Source organism: Lynx canadensis, chromosome F1 (assembly GCF_007474595.2).
Source record: "Lynx canadensis isolate LIC74 chromosome F1, mLynCan4.pri.v2, whole genome shotgun sequence".
Lineage (NCBI taxonomy): Eukaryota > Metazoa > Chordata > Mammalia > Carnivora > Felidae > Lynx > Lynx canadensis.
This window is the reverse complement of record NC_044319.2, coordinates 8754388-8772952: the sequence shown is the minus strand read 5'-3', so window position 1 is coordinate 8772952 and position 18565 is coordinate 8754388. Positions and strand designations below refer to the sequence as shown.

Below are 18565 nucleotides of genomic sequence, written 5' to 3'. Positions count from 1 at the left end.
TGAAAGAAAAATGCCAGTTTCTGAGTTGCGAAGTCACACTCAAACCTAATTCCCATTAGCCATTAGCAAAACATAGAGATGCATATTCATAATGAGGCTGAAAGGGCTGGTAAATTGCTCTGAAAATGTGAAAGGTCAGTTTGTGTTGCTCCTGCATGAGAGAAAAGGCATCTACCCAGTCCTGGCCTAGCCCCCAGATGAAACACTTTCAGTCAGCTCCTGACTCCTGTACCATCCAAGCTTGCCTTAAAGCCCTAAAATAAACTTGCAGGGTGATAGCTTAAATTGCAAGTCTACATTTATGGATGTTTTTCAGCATTTTCTTTATCAGCATGTGGAAGTCAAAATTACAAAAACAAGGAGATTCTGCATCTTTTAATGAAAGATAAAACAACAATATAAACATACACAAATTTACAGAGAAGGGATCAACTTTAATACATTTGGAGTAAAAGGTGTTTCTTATTTAAATATGGTATAAAAATAAATGCAAGAAACATTAACTGAGAATGTATAGACAACAGACAAAGACAAAGCTTGTTTCTGACTGTGAACACATTGGTGAAATGAAACTTTCTGTGCTAACTTATTGTTTAATAAACGTGAAGCCATATGTATACTTATTGATATATGCTTTTTTCTTTTACAATTCTTCCAGTTTTTGACTGAGTGAATTTTCAGTGAACTGTGTGTCTAGCAGAAGCTTTAAGAGAAAGAAAAAAAAAAAAAAAAAAAAGGTTTACTCCACTTGAACTTGTTAAAAAGGAAACGACACAGATCCAGCTTAGTACAAGGAGAAAGTAAGCAGACAACATTTTGCAGTGGAGGCATTGAGACAGTAGAGTCCCTTGGAATGGCAATGCCTGAATGTACACAAAGAGAGAACAATTCAGGTCCTTTGCTCATGCAACATCTTGGCCTAATGTCCTCTGCTCCAGGTAACAACAAAGAGCTACAAAGTATATGCAATGACTCCAGTCTGCTTCCATGCTACAAGATGATCCTTTTAGTAGGACTGAACGAGGCTTGTTAACCTCTTTGACGTGAGAGATTTCCCCTGAGAAAAAAATACAAAACAAGGGGGAAAAAAAGAGTATGATCACTGAAAACCCGATTAGGAGTAGCATTTATTTACTGCAGTTGATTTTAGTGCAAGGGTCAAAATGGAACCCTTTAGATACACCTTAGTTCAACTTCCTTCCTCCCTCCACCAACACATCAAACAAAATGATCCACCCCTCTTCTACCCTCCCACCCCTCTACCCACTTCCTCCCCACTGCAAACAGACTGATGGGTTCACAGCACAGATTAGCAAATAATAAAACATGTTCATAAACGTTTCATCAAGGCTTAGCAATGATGCAACACCTAGATTTGCAACTGGTTCTAAACATGTTACAACAAACCTTAGTAAACTGCTCTGAAAGATAGCAATGTGAATGCATTCTTGTTCAATTGCTGGAATTAGTGGCATGTTTATAAATATCTAGATATGCAGAGTGTATGACCTAATTAAATAAAATTCATTTTTTTGAAGGTGGTAGAAACTCACATTGAGTCTGTCCCCCATCCTATGTGATAATGGACAAAAAAGTGCCAATTATACATCTACAGATAAAAGTCTATTTGCTTCTGACTTCAAACCATAGACATCTTCTTATCCTTTTCCACCCAATTTCCTCCAACCCCAACCTCAGAAAAATCCCATATATTCTGATTCCACATATGTGTTAATGCCTAGAGTACATATTCATTTTTTTTGAAATCTTGAAAACCAACACTGTCCCTGTTAATACTAGTACTCTAGAGAGATAAAAAAAATTTAAATTTCTGATCAAAGTAACAGATTGTCAATTGATAGTTTCTGTTTCATGTTTCATTTTATATATACTAGTAATGAAAATAAGATGGTCCACTTACTGAATGAAATATATATTTCTCAGCGGATAAAATAATAATGGAAAGACAAAAGATTTTTTGAGAAATATAATATTTTAGTAATAAATTACTTATAATAATAGTCTTGATTTACTACTAATATGGATCAGATTTTGATAAAAAGTGGTCTGCTGTTGGGAGACAAATCATCACTCATGGCCATATTTCGGAGAAAAAAAGCAATATGTTTAAGATATGATCAATGATTTCAAAATCAAGCTTTCTTTACATGCTTCACAGTAACTGACAATGGTCTTGAGGATGACATGAACAGCAGCAATGAAAACCAAGCACCGTTTCCTTTTAATCGGGGAAAAGGGATCAAAACTTAGCTTTCAGCAACTAATAGTAGAAGATAATTTCTCACTGGCTATGCTTTAGTCACTTTATTGGAGGAAAAAAATAAAAGAAAAAGCAGTTTGTTAACAAGACACCCTACTTTACATTATATATTGGCCTTATAAACAAAATGTTTGCTCTTTTTGTCTCCACTTCTGTGTTTGTTTTCTTATCCATAAAATGGGGATAATCACAGTACCTACTTAAAAGCTTTCTTCTGAAGAATAATGAAGCTAAATTGCCTAAAACTAGTCTTGGAATATTCTATGTACTAAGTTCATGTTGGCTATTACCTCACTATATTATTGCTATCATTGTTTTTATTGTTATAGTTTTCTAATTAGGACACTGAGACCAAAGTCACTATTCTGACTCTAAGAAGGGCATAGAGTTGCTAATGAATTGGAATCTAAAGTTTTACTGCTTTTCCAAACCCGGGCAAATTGATCAAATAATTTTGGAATCTAAAAGCTACCCTTCTATACTTGAAGACCACACTATTTCCTACATTTACTACTATATTCAATTCTTGTGCTGTTACTATAAGTGTGCACATGAGTTTATATATATATATATATATATATATATATATACATACATATATATATTCTGAGGCTGAGCAATATATTTTTAAAAAGTGCTTACTATCTCTAATGTCATTTGTGGGATGAAGAAAATGTCATATTTATTGAGGCATAAGACTGAATGCTTGCACGGCAGTAGAGGAGGGGAAAGATGTTAATGTAAAATTGTTACTTTTAAAACTACTGATTAGTGCGATTTGTTAAAAACTACTGGGAAGAAGAATGAAATAGTAACACTGAAAGAAATTCATTTGGAACTCATATAATCATTTTTTATTTGGACTATGAAAACCACTGTTACCTTTGAAAAAATCTAATAAATATTAACATGGCTCTCTTTCTCCAGATTTTTGAAACATCCTTGAAGCTATTAGTACTTGGGATGGTATGGGCTTCACTAAAAAGGGAGTGAGGTACGACATTAGCTTGAAAGGCTATTGTCCTAGGAGATAATTAAAAAACACTCATTCATGGAACCCCATAGAAAAGTACAGGCCTACAGTCAATCTGGAAGTTTGTGATAACAGCAAAACAGATGAACAGAAATGGGTAACAATCACATGATGAAACACTTTGTTTGATATGAACTCAATGTAATAAGGATATTCATTTTGTGCACTGAGACAACTAAAAGGCAAATTTGGGTACAACATTTAAAAAAAAAAATTAAATTCCCCAGTCTGGGGTCAAAGTAAACAACATGGGTACGCAATGAGTCATGTGGATTTGAAGATCTGATTTGAATCTGTTGGTAAACCCTGTTCAAATCCTGCCTTGTTCACACACTGGAAAAAAAGAAAAAGATAGGCACTATTCTAGTGCAGAAGGAAATATAGTTAATCATTCTATTGGAAAACCTTAAATTAAAAATAACACTGATCCTTTCTTGTAGGTAAGAAAGGATGTATTTATGCACCTGCTGTTTTGTAAAAATCCTTTCCAGTGCAGTTCCTTGGAGGCTGTATGGAATCATCCCTTGCCAATTATCTTTTCATAATTTTTTCAAATTGAAGAATCTGAGAAATTTTTATAACTAAGTTCTAAAATCTTAATACTGGGAACTGAGGGCTAAAAAACCCTAAACAATTGCAATTTTTACCAAATTGCTTACAATTGAATTCTGTATGAATAACATTTATTTTTAACCAAATGACTACATATGTGTTGTGTCACTTATACCCTTTCTGATAAGATTCTAAAGACTAAGGATTACATTGGAAACAGCAATCCATAGGAAAGACAAAGACAGAAACTCAGAACAAAACAAAACAAAAATTCAAAATCCTATGAGATTTTGTAATATTTAGTTAGTGGGGAAAAAAAAAGAAGCACATAATCAGTTTCAGGACAAACTACACCTCAGATTTTGCTGGCATCTAGGTGAATACTGTATCTACCTAATCTACAAACAATATAGTTGTCACAAAAATTCATATAAACAAGGAGAGTTTTCTGGCGTCTCACGGTAAAACCTCACCTCCATCAAATCAATTCCTCCTTATCTTAAATGCTGCGTAGAGATTTTGTTATAGTTAGGAAAATATGCCCCACACCCCAAAACAAAACAAGCAACCTATGTGTTTGTTCTTAGCTCTTCTAAAGTAACTAACAATATTTAAGAATTTTACGTGATTTTAAAAATCTTTCTTGGTCTCAAAGTAGTAACACAAAGTTGACAATAAGGAACTGTGAATCAGTAGACATGAATACGAAAGCCAGGCTCTTGATTCTACTCTGAGAGCCTGAGACACTATGGAGATGGAGGTAACTCTCCATACTCCTTTCCTGCAGACACTAATCCATAAAGGGAGTGCAGAGAAGCTACATATGCTTGGGTGACTAAGCCACTTGTTTTATTACTGTTGTAAAAACACACAGCAGTCTTTCTCAGTCGATAGGACACTCAACAGACCAAGGAGAAATGAAGGGATAGATGTTTAGAAGACAGCCATGAAAGAGCTTAAAGAGAAAAGTAGGGGATTATTAGCATCTTTTGGATTAAAAAAAAATAGTTAACCTCTTAACTCACGCATTCCCTTACCATTCCAACTTGTATGTTTCCTGTCATTGCATCCTACTGTCTCCTAAGTGTTGCTCTAGACCCTGGAGTACATTCTAGAATGTCTTGTAGGCTCCAGAGGTCATATTGAGGGATTGAGAACAAGAAAATGCAAGTCTTGCCATTGAGTGCCTGTTGGTGTATGTGACCCAGTTGTCCCACAGAGGCCAGCCCCACCCCTATGTGATAAGGAGCTGACTGCTTGGTGATGATGTGATACTGCTGGGCCAGAGACGGGGTGTGCAATTAGAGACACTGAACTCAAGGATGCTGTTTGGTTTTTTACTCTCATGTTGAAAAATGCCCTTGTTTCACTTACAAGTACAAATGTCTTTGCCTGAATTCCCAAATACTTCATAACATGGCTACCCTGGCCTTTCAAACTGCCTATCATCACTCCATAATATGATTCATTTTATCTCTATCAGCTTGGGCCACTATCCATGCATTTACCTGTTCAGATCCTATCCACTCTTCAAAGACAACTTTATCAATGTCTTTGCTAGAGTCTTCTAACTGGCCCCCTAAATTGCTCTGCTGATTCCCTCTCTTGGCTTTCTTGCCCATAGAATCAGAGCTAGTGTATTCACAAGCCGTTTTGTATAATTCATTAAGTCGATTGGTTTGGTGAAAAAAATCAATAGCTGTTAAACAACATTAACGTTATAGAAGTCCTCAAATACATACTTGATTCTTTGCATGAGTTGAGATCCTTGGCTGAAGTCATATTTTAAGACTAAACTTCCTGAAACCAGGGAAATGAGATTCAAATGTCTTGGGCTAAGTAAATTTTGACTTGGGGGAGGAGAGGCAGAGTAGAGTGAAAAATGGGAAACATTCTAGTCATACCCTAAATATTGACTAATTAAATGACAGAATCTGGGTCTTTTTAATTCTTATTTTGCCCTGGGTGCTCCTATCAAGGAAATTAATTGGAAAGGTGTTAAGAAGGAATTGAAGCTAGACTACGTGTTTGGAAAGCTCTTCCCTGCTTAAAATGAAACCAATTCTCCTGGGTAAACTTGCAGGTGAGTTTACTGAACATGTGAATAATTTTAGCAAAACTATGGGGAGTGTCAGTTCCTAGAAAGTTAAAAATTTAACTTTAAAAAAGTTAAAGATGTAATCAAATTGTTGAGAGGAAGGAAGAAAAGAAGGAAGAAGGAAAAGAAGGATTCGGTAGCTAGTTTGGGGGATGGTATATGTGATATTGAGCACTAGAAAAAATTCTATCGTTAGACTAAAAAGAGAGGGTTTGTGAACACATTTACATTTAAGTGTAGATTACTAGCTTCCTGTGCATATTGAGAAAGAACAAGTAACACCAAATACTTTCATTTCCTTAGTTTAAAATATTTTCCTAAAATAAAAGTGGTATATATCCATTAGAAAAATGAGGGAAACATAGAAAAATATAAATAAGAAATAAACATTACTTAAATACAGTTATTTACATACTAATATATCCTTCTATGTTGTATGAATTTTTTAATTTTATGTTTTTACAAAAAACTGAAATTTATAAGCCATTTTGTGCATAGCATTGACTTATTATGAGTAACATACATATTATTCATGTTACATATGTTTTTTTGTAAAATAATTTCAAATTCATTGCATTAGTGAAAAAGGAAATCAATTTAGACAGATGCTACCAACATTAAGAAAAAAATTTAATATCAGCATGTATCAAAGTGCATCACACATCATAAGGGGATGTACTGTTTCTGAAATAGTATTTTAATTCTACACACATATAAACACACACAAGCAGATTATACAGTAATACAATATATACACACACAAACACATATTATTATGTCAAATGTGGGTGACAATACAATAAAAGATGAAAGCCACTGTTCTGAAATATAATTTTCAATAGTTGTATAATATTCCATTAGGTAGATATACCTTAATGTATGTAAGAAATTCACAATTGTTGTACATTAAGGTTGTGTTTTCGATTGGCAGTTGTATGGTACAATGAATATTCTTGTATATGTGTGAACATCTGGGTTTTCTCAGAATTAAATTATTAGAAGTTGAATTACTGACTGAAAGTGAAAGAATTTTGAAACTTTTGACATATTCTGTAAAGTTCTGTTCAAAAAAAGTGTTTAGCAATTTGTATTCCTATTAACTGTGTATGAAAACACTGATTTACTTACTCCCTTTCTAACACTAGATATTATCATTTTAGAATTAAAAAAATTTTTTTATGTTTATTTATTTTTGAGAGAGAGAGACAGAGCATGATCAGGGGAGGGGTGAAGAGAGAGAAACACAGAGTCCAAAGCAGGCTCCAGGCTCTGAGTTGTCAGCACAGAGCCTGACGTGGGGCTTCAACTCAAGGACCATGAGATCATCACCTGAGCAGAAGTTGGTCCCTTAACTGACTGAGCCACCCAGGCACCCCACTAGATATTATCATTTAAAAAAATAACCTATTTGGAGGAAAAGTTTATTTTGTTGTTTTTAAAATTTTACTTGACTATTAATGAAGATAGATTTTCTTTCTGTTTTGTCATATTTATTGACTATTTGTATTCTTTTAAAACTGTTCAAGTCCTTTGTTCCTTTTTTGAATGGTATATTGCTGTTGTAAATATTTGTTTGCAAAGAACTCCTGTGTAAACTCTGCTAGGTCTTTGTCATGTACATGTTCACTTACTCATTTCTAAAAAGGGTGTAGCAGGGCACCCGGGTGACTCAGTCAGTTGAGTGTCTAACTTCGGTTCAGGTCATGATCTCATGATTCATGGTTCAAGCCCTGCATTGGGCTCTGTGCTGACAGCCTGGATCCTGCTTCAGATTCTGTGACTCTTTCTCTCTCAGCCCCTCCCCCGCTTGTGCGTGTGTGCTCTCTCTCTCTCTCTCTCACTGTCTCTCAAAAATAAATAAACATTGTATGGAAACCAATTTGACAATAAATTTCATATATTTAAAAATAAATAAATAAATAAATAAACATTAAAAAATAATAATAATAAATAAAAAGGGTTTAGCAGACTTGAGGATAGGAGGTTGGTTGCTTTAACAAAGGTTTGTGGAGTAAGTCATGTAGCAGTCTTTTGTGGTATCTCTGTGGCCAAGGTACAGAAGGGTCAATGAAGTTTGTAATTAAACAAAACACTATCTTCAAGGTGTGCTAATTATTGGAGTAGTGAAACTCTGTCTGCCTCTCTGTTCTCTGTGGTCTTTTAAACAGTTATTTTCACCATTAAACTGATGTAGCTCTGATAAAATATTTGCATACACAAACTTGGTAATCTTAGTTAAAAGGCTGGGTAACTAAGAGATACTTTAAAAACTTATATAAAGCTATAACTTACAAGATAAAGTTTAGTGAAAAGAAGGATACAAAGCCAAATTTAGATTAAAATAAACCACTCACCAAAAACCTAGCAAGATTGAGGAGACGTACTCTGAACTGATGAGAAATTTTTTTTTAAGTTTAAGCCCCAAATGACTCTACATTTTGGCATGGCTGTCGTGATTGGGAACCAGGGGGAGGGGAGGGAAGCTGGTGCAGTTTTCAGGCTGGTTTGTAAGTTATGTGACACGTTTTTCTTCTTTCTTCTTTCTTTTTCTTTTCTGTTTTTATTTTAAAGTTTATTTATTTTGAGAGTCCGAGAGAGCATGCATGCACATGTGTGCATGGGGGAGGGGCACAGGGAGAGAGAGAGAGAGAGAGAGAGAGAGAGAGAGGAGAGACTCCCAATCAGGTTCTGTGTCGTCAGCATGGAGTCCAGGGTGGGGCTTGATCTCACCAACCGTGAGACCATGACCTAAGCTGAAATCAAGAGTCAGACGTTTAACTGACTAAGCCACTCAGGTGACCCTCTATTTTTTTTTTCCTATTGGGAAGACAGTATCCCCAATCTGTGCTGGTTAGGTTATGTCTCTCGTACTGTATTCAGTTACCATTTTGGAGGACTGCTGTCTGGAGCAAATGTTTGAGGTAAGCAAACAAGATGATGAAAGAACATGAGACTATCACATGAGAAGACATCAGAAATACATTTTTATGATGCAAGTCTTACTCAGATTTAATTTAATAGCAATTTAAGGCGTCTTTACTATATTGAGTCCCATTAAGTATCCAGCTTAGTTTTCATAGAAACATCTTTCCTTTTCATACTCAAATTTCAGAAGCTGATATATTTAGTTATGTAATTAGTATCAATTCAGATACGATAAAATGAACATGGCAACAAACATAATTGACTGTTAACCACATAATTCAACTGGTAGTTGCCGAACTCTGTGGGCACAACTGGAGGGTTGCCTCTTAGCTGTGACATTTGGTGTGCCCTTGGCATCTACCAGTTGGGAGAGAGCGTCCATTAGTCTAGAGCAGTGGTTTTCAGAGCGTGGTCTCAAAGCCAATAGGAGCAGTATCACTTAAGACTTAATTAAAAATGAAAATTCTGGGGGCGCCTGGGTGGCTCAGTCGGCTAAGCGTCCGACTTCGGCTCAGGTCATGATCTCCCAGTTCGTGAGTTCGAGCCCCGTGTCCGGCTCTGGGCTGATGGCTCGGAGCCTGGAGCCTGCTTCAAATTCTATGTCTCCCTCTCTCTCTGCTCCTCCCTTGCTCACGCTCGGTCTCTCTCTCCTTCAAAAATAAATAAAAATATTTTTAAAAAAATTAAAAAAAAATAAAAATGAAAATTCTTGGATCTCAGCAGAAAACTGCTAATCAGACCTTATGAGAGGCGAGATTTAGCAATCTGTCTCATCAGGTGTTTCTGCTGCAGCCAAATATGAGAACCATGGATCTCTGGTAAGAAGAGGTCAGGTAGGAATGCTTCTACCTAGATAACAGTTCTTAAACATTATTGTTCTGACATGTTTGTAACAAAATGTAAATGGGGGGCAGAGGGACAAAAGGAGAGAGAGAAGGCCTCTGACTCAGTTTATCTTGTATGAGGTAATGAAATCTGCATTTTCCAAGCCCCAGTGATTTTGAGATTATGGGATATGGGTAGTTGAACTGCACAGAAAAACAGTAGATTTGAGATTTTAGCTAAAGAAAATAAAAAGAACATTTGAAAGGAGTTTATGTAATCACGCCTTCAAGAAATCTGACAGCTGTCAAGATCTAGATAAATGTTTATTTTCTTCTGTCCAGTTCCAGAGACAGAACTAGGGATATTACATGGAAGCTACAGAAAAGTAGATTATGCTGAAAATAAGAAATGAATTTCTAATATGTGGCATGGACTTCCTGTGCCATCCAAGAGTACCACATCTCTGGAACTTACGAGCCAGGCAATGCTAGAAGCCCACTTGTGACTGCACCCACAGAAGAGATTGATGCAATGTGCTGGACACTGAACCTGGGGAAATCGAAGCCTCTAAATTCCTTTTCAATTCGGAGGCTTAAAAAATTCATCTTTCTCAGTATCTCCTCAAAGTACCTTGAGGACTTAACTTTTAAAATTAGAAAAGATAAAGACTTCCCAATATCTTTTACTAGTTTTATTAGAAATATGTTCCTCTTAGATATTAATAAGCATGTTTCAAGTGAATACCCTTGATAATAGGTGTTTGTTATCCCCTTTTGTGATTCAGCCATGTCTACTGGGTAATTTTTCTGTTCCTGATGAAATAGAAGGGAAAAAAAATCTTTAATATCAAAGCAAGTAAATCAAAATGACTTCATAAACCAAAAAAAAAAAATAAATAAAAATAATAGCAGAAATTTTCTTTTCCAGAAACAATAGTCAGTAGAGTTTAGAAATGGTGTTTTAAATTTTCAGTACCACAAGTCTATCTTAATAATGGTCTTTTCTGGTTGAAATTATAGGTATAAGCATTGTATTTGGAGTTGTCCAATGTTTGCTCTTATTACTCGTAGATCCTAGCCACTTAAAAACAACAACAACAAAAAAACAGCGATCAAAATGTGACGCATAATGCAGGAGATATGGGATTTTGCCCAGTCTGGGCTTGCTGGAGGGTATCTGGAGGTGCCTAAGAAAATGTAAAAGGGTGACTGTAGGATTGAACATAACATATCTAGGTCAATAAACATGTATGCAATTTATATAAAGATGTCTATTTTTTAATTTTAAATTGCCTATTTTAGTTGTATTGCCTTGAAGTCCTAGCAAAAATTATAGAAAAGTAAAAATCTTTTTTTTTTGACCAGCATGGCTGGTCATCAGTATAAAAATGGTGCTGATGAGCACATAGCAATGGTACATGTGGCTTTAGAATGGGTAAGAAAAAATGAGAAATAGATGGCTTGGTGATGATATAGGGCTGCCTAGTAAGACCTCATATCTAGAAATAATTAACATATGAATCTACTTTTAGCGGAAATTAAATTTAGACATCATAACAAAACCAATCTTTATCAAGTTAAGCTCCATTTTTATTTTCCTAGCTACATAAAACAAATTTCTGAAAAGAATATGTAAACATGCTGCCTTTAGACCATTGATGAACTTGTATTTAACTCTATGTAATTCTCTTAAATTCTATTTAACTCAATGAGGTAATTGAGACTGATACAGAGATTCAGTTGATTATCTGCAACTACTTTGCCAAACATTGTAAGGCTGAGTACATAAGCACACTGGAACATTCCATATTCTCTTGCTCTACCCAGCTAAATTCTGCGACTTGATGTAAGATTCAGATATAGTTGAGTAATTTTCAATTTTACATATCTTCAAATAAAATCAAAGTGATAATGTAAAATTACTTCTTATGTAACTTTTACAATTCCTAGTTGATAGTTTGAAGTTTATTTTTCTATCAACTCTTCCAACAAACTTGGTTCAAAAATGTTTTAGCCTATATGTAAATTTACTGGTGTTAAAAGTTCTACACTCCCACCTATACTTTTTTTGTTTTACTGGCCAAGTTCTTGTTATCTTCAGGTGTGGATTAATATAGTAGCTGCTAATCCTGCAAACATGTCCTCCTGTCTCTAGGTTCTCCTAACTTGCCCTCCACCCACGACTTCAGCAGAGATGAAGATGGCTTAGTGTGTGGATCCAGAATACAAGGTGTCTCCTTGACGACCTTCTTTTGTACTATGCTCCTCTAACTGGAGACTTCATGGCAGTCCCTGCCTGGGACACAGCTGCGTGTATCAAGTGCTCAGACACTTTTTCCAGTTCTACTTTTGTTCTCTCTCCTTCAGGGCCAGCTATCCAGTAGGCAGGTCTCTTGCTTAGGCCTTACTTAACTCTTCTCCCTGCCTACTCTGTGCTGCTGTAAGCATGATTTATATGAAGTAAGCTAGTGGGAAGCTAGTAGGAATTTCGTTCTGTTCATTGAACAGTTAACTTTCCTGAGAAGAATGAACCAACTTAGGTGCACATTAGTGGCATCCCAAAAGTAGTTACTTCTGTTAATATCTGTTGTTATAAACTGTAAGCTTCCTAACAGTAGTAGCTATTTCTTATTATCTATGTACTCTAAGATAGGGAGCAAAGTGCCTGACCCACAGTAGGTGGTCAATTACTGTTTTTGTTGCTGTTGCTGTTGGATAAAAGAATCCAATAGTGCTTGGATACATGAGTACTATTGGGTTATAAACTTGTTATGCAGAGCCCCCAGGGTGGTTTCCAATTAAACAGGAAACTGGGACCTTGTAACTACTGGTGTTAACCCAAGGCTTCCCGTATATTAGAACAGTACTTTGGGAAATGCTATTAAACTTCTGCCTCTGGGATATGTACTAGGAATGGGGAAGTTTCCCACTGGGGACTGTCTACTCAGCAGCCTCAAACCATTCCTTAGGGGGTACCTGGGTAGCTTAGTCTGTTAACCATCCAACTTCAGCTTAGGTCACGATCTCATGGTTTGTGAGTTCAAGCCCTTCATTGGGCTCTGTGCTGACAGCTCAGAGCCTGGAGCCTGCTTCAGGTTCTGTGTCTCCCTCTTTCTATGCCCCTCCCATGCTTATGCTCTCTCTCCCTCTCAAAGATAAACATTAAAAATACATATTAAAAAAAACATTCGTTAGGAACCCCCAGGGTTGCATTAGATGCTCCCCGACCAAAACCACCATACAATCCACAGCTTATAAAACTTGAGTGGCAATTTAAGAACTAATGATGTTACTAGGGGAACATAAAGATATGCTGTCCAAATGAAATCGGCTACATTTCACACCAATCAATTTACCACATGCTGCAGGGAACCTGAAATTGCTTTCTTAGGCAAGTTATCACCACAGTTTCAGTAAAACAAGATAGATAGCCATATATGCCAACAACAAAATGATAAATGAGATAGTTTGAGGTCCAGAAGAGAAGAAAGAGGAGAAAATGTTTCATCCTTTAGCAGATAGATTTTAGGTATTTACTGGTAATATCTATGGTGGGAAACCCCAACAACCAGTTTATAAATTATATTTACCTAAGATGCTCTAGGAATTTTCTAACATAGAGATCTCTATGAATATACCTGTAATCTTAAGCGAAGAATCTCGACCAGAAAAGAATATGCACAAAGTTCTCCTTCAGATTAGTATGCATTAGTATGCATTCACAGGTGTACAGATATAAAATAAATAAAAACCCTCCCTAATCTATGGTATATCGTGATGGATGTTTATCTGAAGCAGAATCTGCTTCATTATGAGGGATGCTTATATAAATCAAGGGTCTCACTAACTCCTTGAGGCCTTTGCTGTAATGCAACTTCATTAGTAAAAACACAATCTGGAAAAGGACCATTCTGAATACTCTAAGGTTTGTCTTTACTACATTGTGGTAGAAATTGGTATCAAGGGAAATGAAAGCAAAGACAGGCTATAGGATAGTTAAAACTTAATGTATACCAAGTGAATGAATAATCCAGAACTAGTAAAACAGTATATAAAAACAATGATGAAAATGTAGTGTATGAGTGGATCTTAGATTACCAGGTCATTTTTCTCTATTGGAATTACTCATAGTGAACAAATCTGAACAAGTGACAAGTTTATACAGGATCCTTTCTAACAAAGTTTATCTACACTTAAGGTACCTGTAAGCCCAAAAGAAAATCTAGAGCACTCGACCAGAAGTGCCAGGGCTTAATCCTAAATGGAACCAATGTCCAGTCCAATGGGCAGTTGGGAGGTCCACATGAATAGATTTCACACTGCATTGCCCTACTCCTGGCATTGCCCCACAGCTAGTCTGGGGCTGTGTTTCCCAAGCCCGGAATCTGTATTATTCATAGGATTATACTGAATTGACTGAATGGTCTCAATGTATAATCTTGGCGGTTATTAGGGTATGTGGAGAAGATTTTATGCTGGATTTCACATTTGATGAAAAACCAAGTTAAAAATCATTTAACCATGACTAGAAACAATCCATAGAGCCTTTGAAAAAAAAAAAACAGTGAAAGACTCCCAGAATGTGACTACAGTTCTTCATAGATTGAGGACCAAATGGTAACCAATTTTTTATTAATGTGTAACACAGTAGTTTTGAAATTAAGAATACAAAGTATGATTCCTGCCTTCTTCAACCAGTTATTTTTTCATCTAGTGTGTGCTCTCGTGTTAGGGAAAATATAAAGATAAGAGAGGAGGAAAAATAAATAAATAAACATCTTTTATAACTTTGCATCCCATTTAACCAAGCAATTAAAATTTTTATGACCATAAGAAAAAAAAAACCAATATTTTACTTGACAGATATTTATCATACTTTGATCTACAATATGAAGAAAGAAAGAAGGAACAATGTAGATATCCATCAATAGAAGATTGGAAAATAAATTTCAAGTATATCTATTCAGAGGAAATTTGTGTAGACAATAAGTAAAATTATGTAGAAGAATATGAAAAGACCTGGAAGATATTTGTGATGCATTTTAAGCAAATAAAGCATGTTTCAAAAGCATATTTAATGTATAACCCCATTTATTTATGTATTTATATAAACAATGCTTATATTCATTTATATATGTTTGTGCAAAGTGCTAACTAAAGCTACTCCTGGCTAGAGAGATTATAGATAAAGAAGCAGGGGTTCAGCAGTTTCTAAAAATTCATATGGCATGAAAGCATGGATTAGGTTTCAAATGTAAATATTAACATGTCAAGCTTTCAGGTCTGGGCTCTTTTTACCTCATTTTGTTGCTTATATTAAATTTACATGAGGCGTGTTACCCAGCATCTCCATAATGAGCTCAGGTAAAAAATTTCATTAGATGTAAACAAAAAGAACATTCTAAAAGAACTAAGTGTTCTATCTTTCTCACTTATTAACACTCCAAGGAAATTACAGGATTTTATTTACATTTGTTCTTATCAGTATGCATACCAATCAATTATAGTGTTACGTAAAGATTTGATCCCAAAAGATGAACTGATTTCAGAGTCAACTCAATGCTTTTGTTAAAATTCTCTCACAGAGTTTTCACAACTTCTGGTAATTTATGACCATCTCCAGAGCATGCCTTCCAAGCCTCATGCTTCCAAGCCTAGCATAAGTACTGGGGTCACAGAGTTGGGACAGCCAAGATGGTCATGATATCCTTTCTGTCAATTCTTTTTTTTTTTTTCTTAATTTTTATTTATTAGCTTTGAGAGAGAGAGAGAGAGAGACGGAGGGGTAGAGAGAGAGGGAGAGAGACACAGAATCTGAAGCAGGCTCCAGGCTCTGAGCTGTCAGCACAGAGCCTGATGAGGGCTCGAACTCACAAACCACGAGATCATGACCTGAGCTGAAGTTGGACACTTAACCAACTAAGCCACTCAGGCTCCCCTTCTGCCAATTCTTTTAAAGGCTCTGCAGATACTGGGCTTCATTGAGATAGAGTAAACTTTCTCCCCAAAAGAGGTTAGATTAGGCAAGTTCCTGGGAGCTCAACATGAACATTCTCTATTTCTCATTTCTCCTTTTATAGCCCGGAGCCAGGCTGATTTAATTTCCCCTTCACACAAACTAAGGAGAAAGGTAGTAAGGTAAGCAGTACAGTCAGAACTTGATATATGAGTTTTGGTTGAAGGTGTGGATGATCAATCCTCTTGCCCAGTTTCCCACCCCTCCCCCCTTATTTCCTATCCATTCTCCTTGTGATTTGTGTGGCAGACGGATGCCATGAGACTTTAGTGGTTGGAGAAATGGTGTCAGATTTGGTGATGGTGACGGAGGAAGAAAACAGCTGTTAGAATTAGCACAGCACATGAACTTTGTCAAAGGGAATGACGCCTACGTAGTAAGAATAACATTTAAAGGCATGACAGAACACAGCAAACCTTGAAAGACCTTACCCTTAAGGTCTTATCTGATGGCAAGGAAAACAAAGTAATAAAAAAAGTAAATCACAGGAAATGAGATGCCTTGAGACAACAAGGGCAAGGTGAAGGTATTACACAAATTTAATTCTTAACCATCCAGTGTTGGGCAAAATGAAAAGAAAATAAGTAATCTATAGAGGAGTGAATTTAAAGTCAGGAAACTTTGCTTCCAGTCTTGGCTTTAATTCTCAACAACTGATTGATACTGGTGAAGTCATCTATCCTCGCTATTCCTTAATTTGCTCATCTATGAAAGGGTGGTGACACCTGCCCGACAACCTCCTCAGATTGTCATATATGTCAACAACAGTGACAACAAAACAAGCAAGAAAGAATGAGTGTCTTTGGAACATTGTAAAATGCTGTGCAACTGTTAACTGTTTATTCTGTAAGGTGCTGGCAAGAGTTTATTAGTCTCGGCAACCAACAGAAGTTTTAATGGTATTGGGAAGAACTGTTGAGCAAAACATTTTTGATTCTTGTGTGAAACAAAACAGTGATGCCATTTTTATAAGCCAGGTTATGAGTAACTGTGTTAGAACATGTAAATAAACTTCTACAAACAGATACTAATTGGAAATGGACTCAGACTCTAGAGGAGTGGCAGGTGGCTGATCTTCTATCAGTTGGAAGTATATGAAGGAGCAAGGTGATCAATGGAGAAAGAAAGAATTTGGGAACAAAATAAATGTGGGGTCAGTGCCAGGTCCTAATAACTATGTGATTCCGGGCAAATTTTGTACCTCCTCCGACCCTTCAGTTTTCTCACTTATCAAATGGGTAACATAATGAGTATAATAATACCTAACTTGCAGGGTTAGATTATATTAAATTATATAATATAAAGTGCCTAGTGCAGAGACTGGTACATGGCAAGAATAGGAGTCATTACTATCTCACTTTTCCCAGCCCCTTTCATAGTCTACATACTTGTTTACCTATATTTTCCCTCTTCTGTTTCTTCCTTGAATACTGTCTATCCTGTAGCCTCCCTGTATTTGCCAGACTAATCTGCACATAGGACTCCTTTAAAATGTTTACTTAAACTCCATATTGCATTCATTATGTCTACCTGATTAATAATAACATCATTTTTCATCCTGTGTTAGAATTATTGTATTGATCCTGTAAAGATATCCTATTAAATTTATTATGTAGGTACATTGGATTCCTAACACACCTGCTGACCCTAAAAGTAATCACAAACATGGAGGAACACAGAACCAAGGGGGAAAAAAAGAAATGAGGATAGAAAGAGTTAAAGGGAACTTCAAATAGAAACTAATCATCCTAAGATTTAATATTGTATAGTATATTAATTTTAATTTTTGTATATAAATAATTGCCAGGATAGAAACTTTCTTCTCATGAGTAATAAAATAGATACAATTGTTTGTAATCTACTGAGGAAATCAGAGAGCCTTTCTAATTTCCTTATTCCATTTCTTTAGAGTACTACTGAAACAAAATATCCAATGAAAAATATTACTTTTTGTTTTCCTGGATGGAAAAAATAACCCCAAACAATTGTGTCTGATGATTTATCTGTAATTTATTGGTGTGTTGTGTGTATATATGTGTGAATGTGACTCAACCTCGTTTTCTTCAGTAATTCCAGCCTTTTCTCCCCTTCTCCTTAAAAGGATGGATGTCCTTCTTGTCCTAGTGACATCCACTTAAATGTAATTTCTTCTGGGAATTCTCACATTACCTGTGGGTGCTCCCTCCCCACCCCAACACCAAGCAGAAAAGTTTATCTTTCTCCTGTGCATCACAACATCTTGTTTATACCATTAGATTCCTTAGCAATTAAGGTATCCACCTTATACACGCTCCTGAGACACAGCACAATGTCTGGAATATAACTGTCATTTCTTGTATGAATTTTGACTGAAGGCGTAGATGATTAGGCTTGCCTTCCCCTTATTTCCTATTGATCTTAAGTTTGCAGTGTGTGACAACGTGGGACTATTTTAAAAGTTGGAGAAGTAGGTCAGAATTGGGGATGGTGTTGGAGGAAAGACAACTCTTTTGCTTCCCTTTTCCATCTTCCATATGTTGTGTTATTGCTTTTAATCATATCAAAGAAAATTCCATTCCAATCTTTAGAACAACATTATTTCAGCATCATGTTAGGAAAGGATGAATTTGGAAGAATTATTAAATATTGCACAGAGCACCGTGCAACAGCCTACAGCTACTCTCTCCAGCAAAATCTTGAGGCTTTTTTTAAAATATTGTCTTTATCTTCCCATGATGACTTATGAGGCATGGTTAGGAAAATTTTATTTTAAAGGTCAGAGATTCCAACAGAACCAGCCAACATTTTTTGAAGTTTATTGAGTGATTAATTCCTAGAGTTCTTCATTTTCCAGCCC

At 35.9% G+C, this 18565-nt stretch overlaps 1 protein-coding gene across 1 annotated transcript in view; it reads right to left on the bottom strand.

The window, feature by feature from the left end:
• Window positions 1-360: 360 nt before the first annotated feature.
• Window positions 361-18565, bottom strand: part of RGS7 (regulator of G protein signaling 7) — a 521139-nt gene continuing 502934 nt past the window's right edge. Inside the window, exon 18 of the mRNA XM_030302853.1 lies at window positions 361-1057. The gene's annotated coding sequence lies outside the window, so the exon portion shown is untranslated. The remainder of the gene's footprint in view (window positions 1058-18565) is intronic.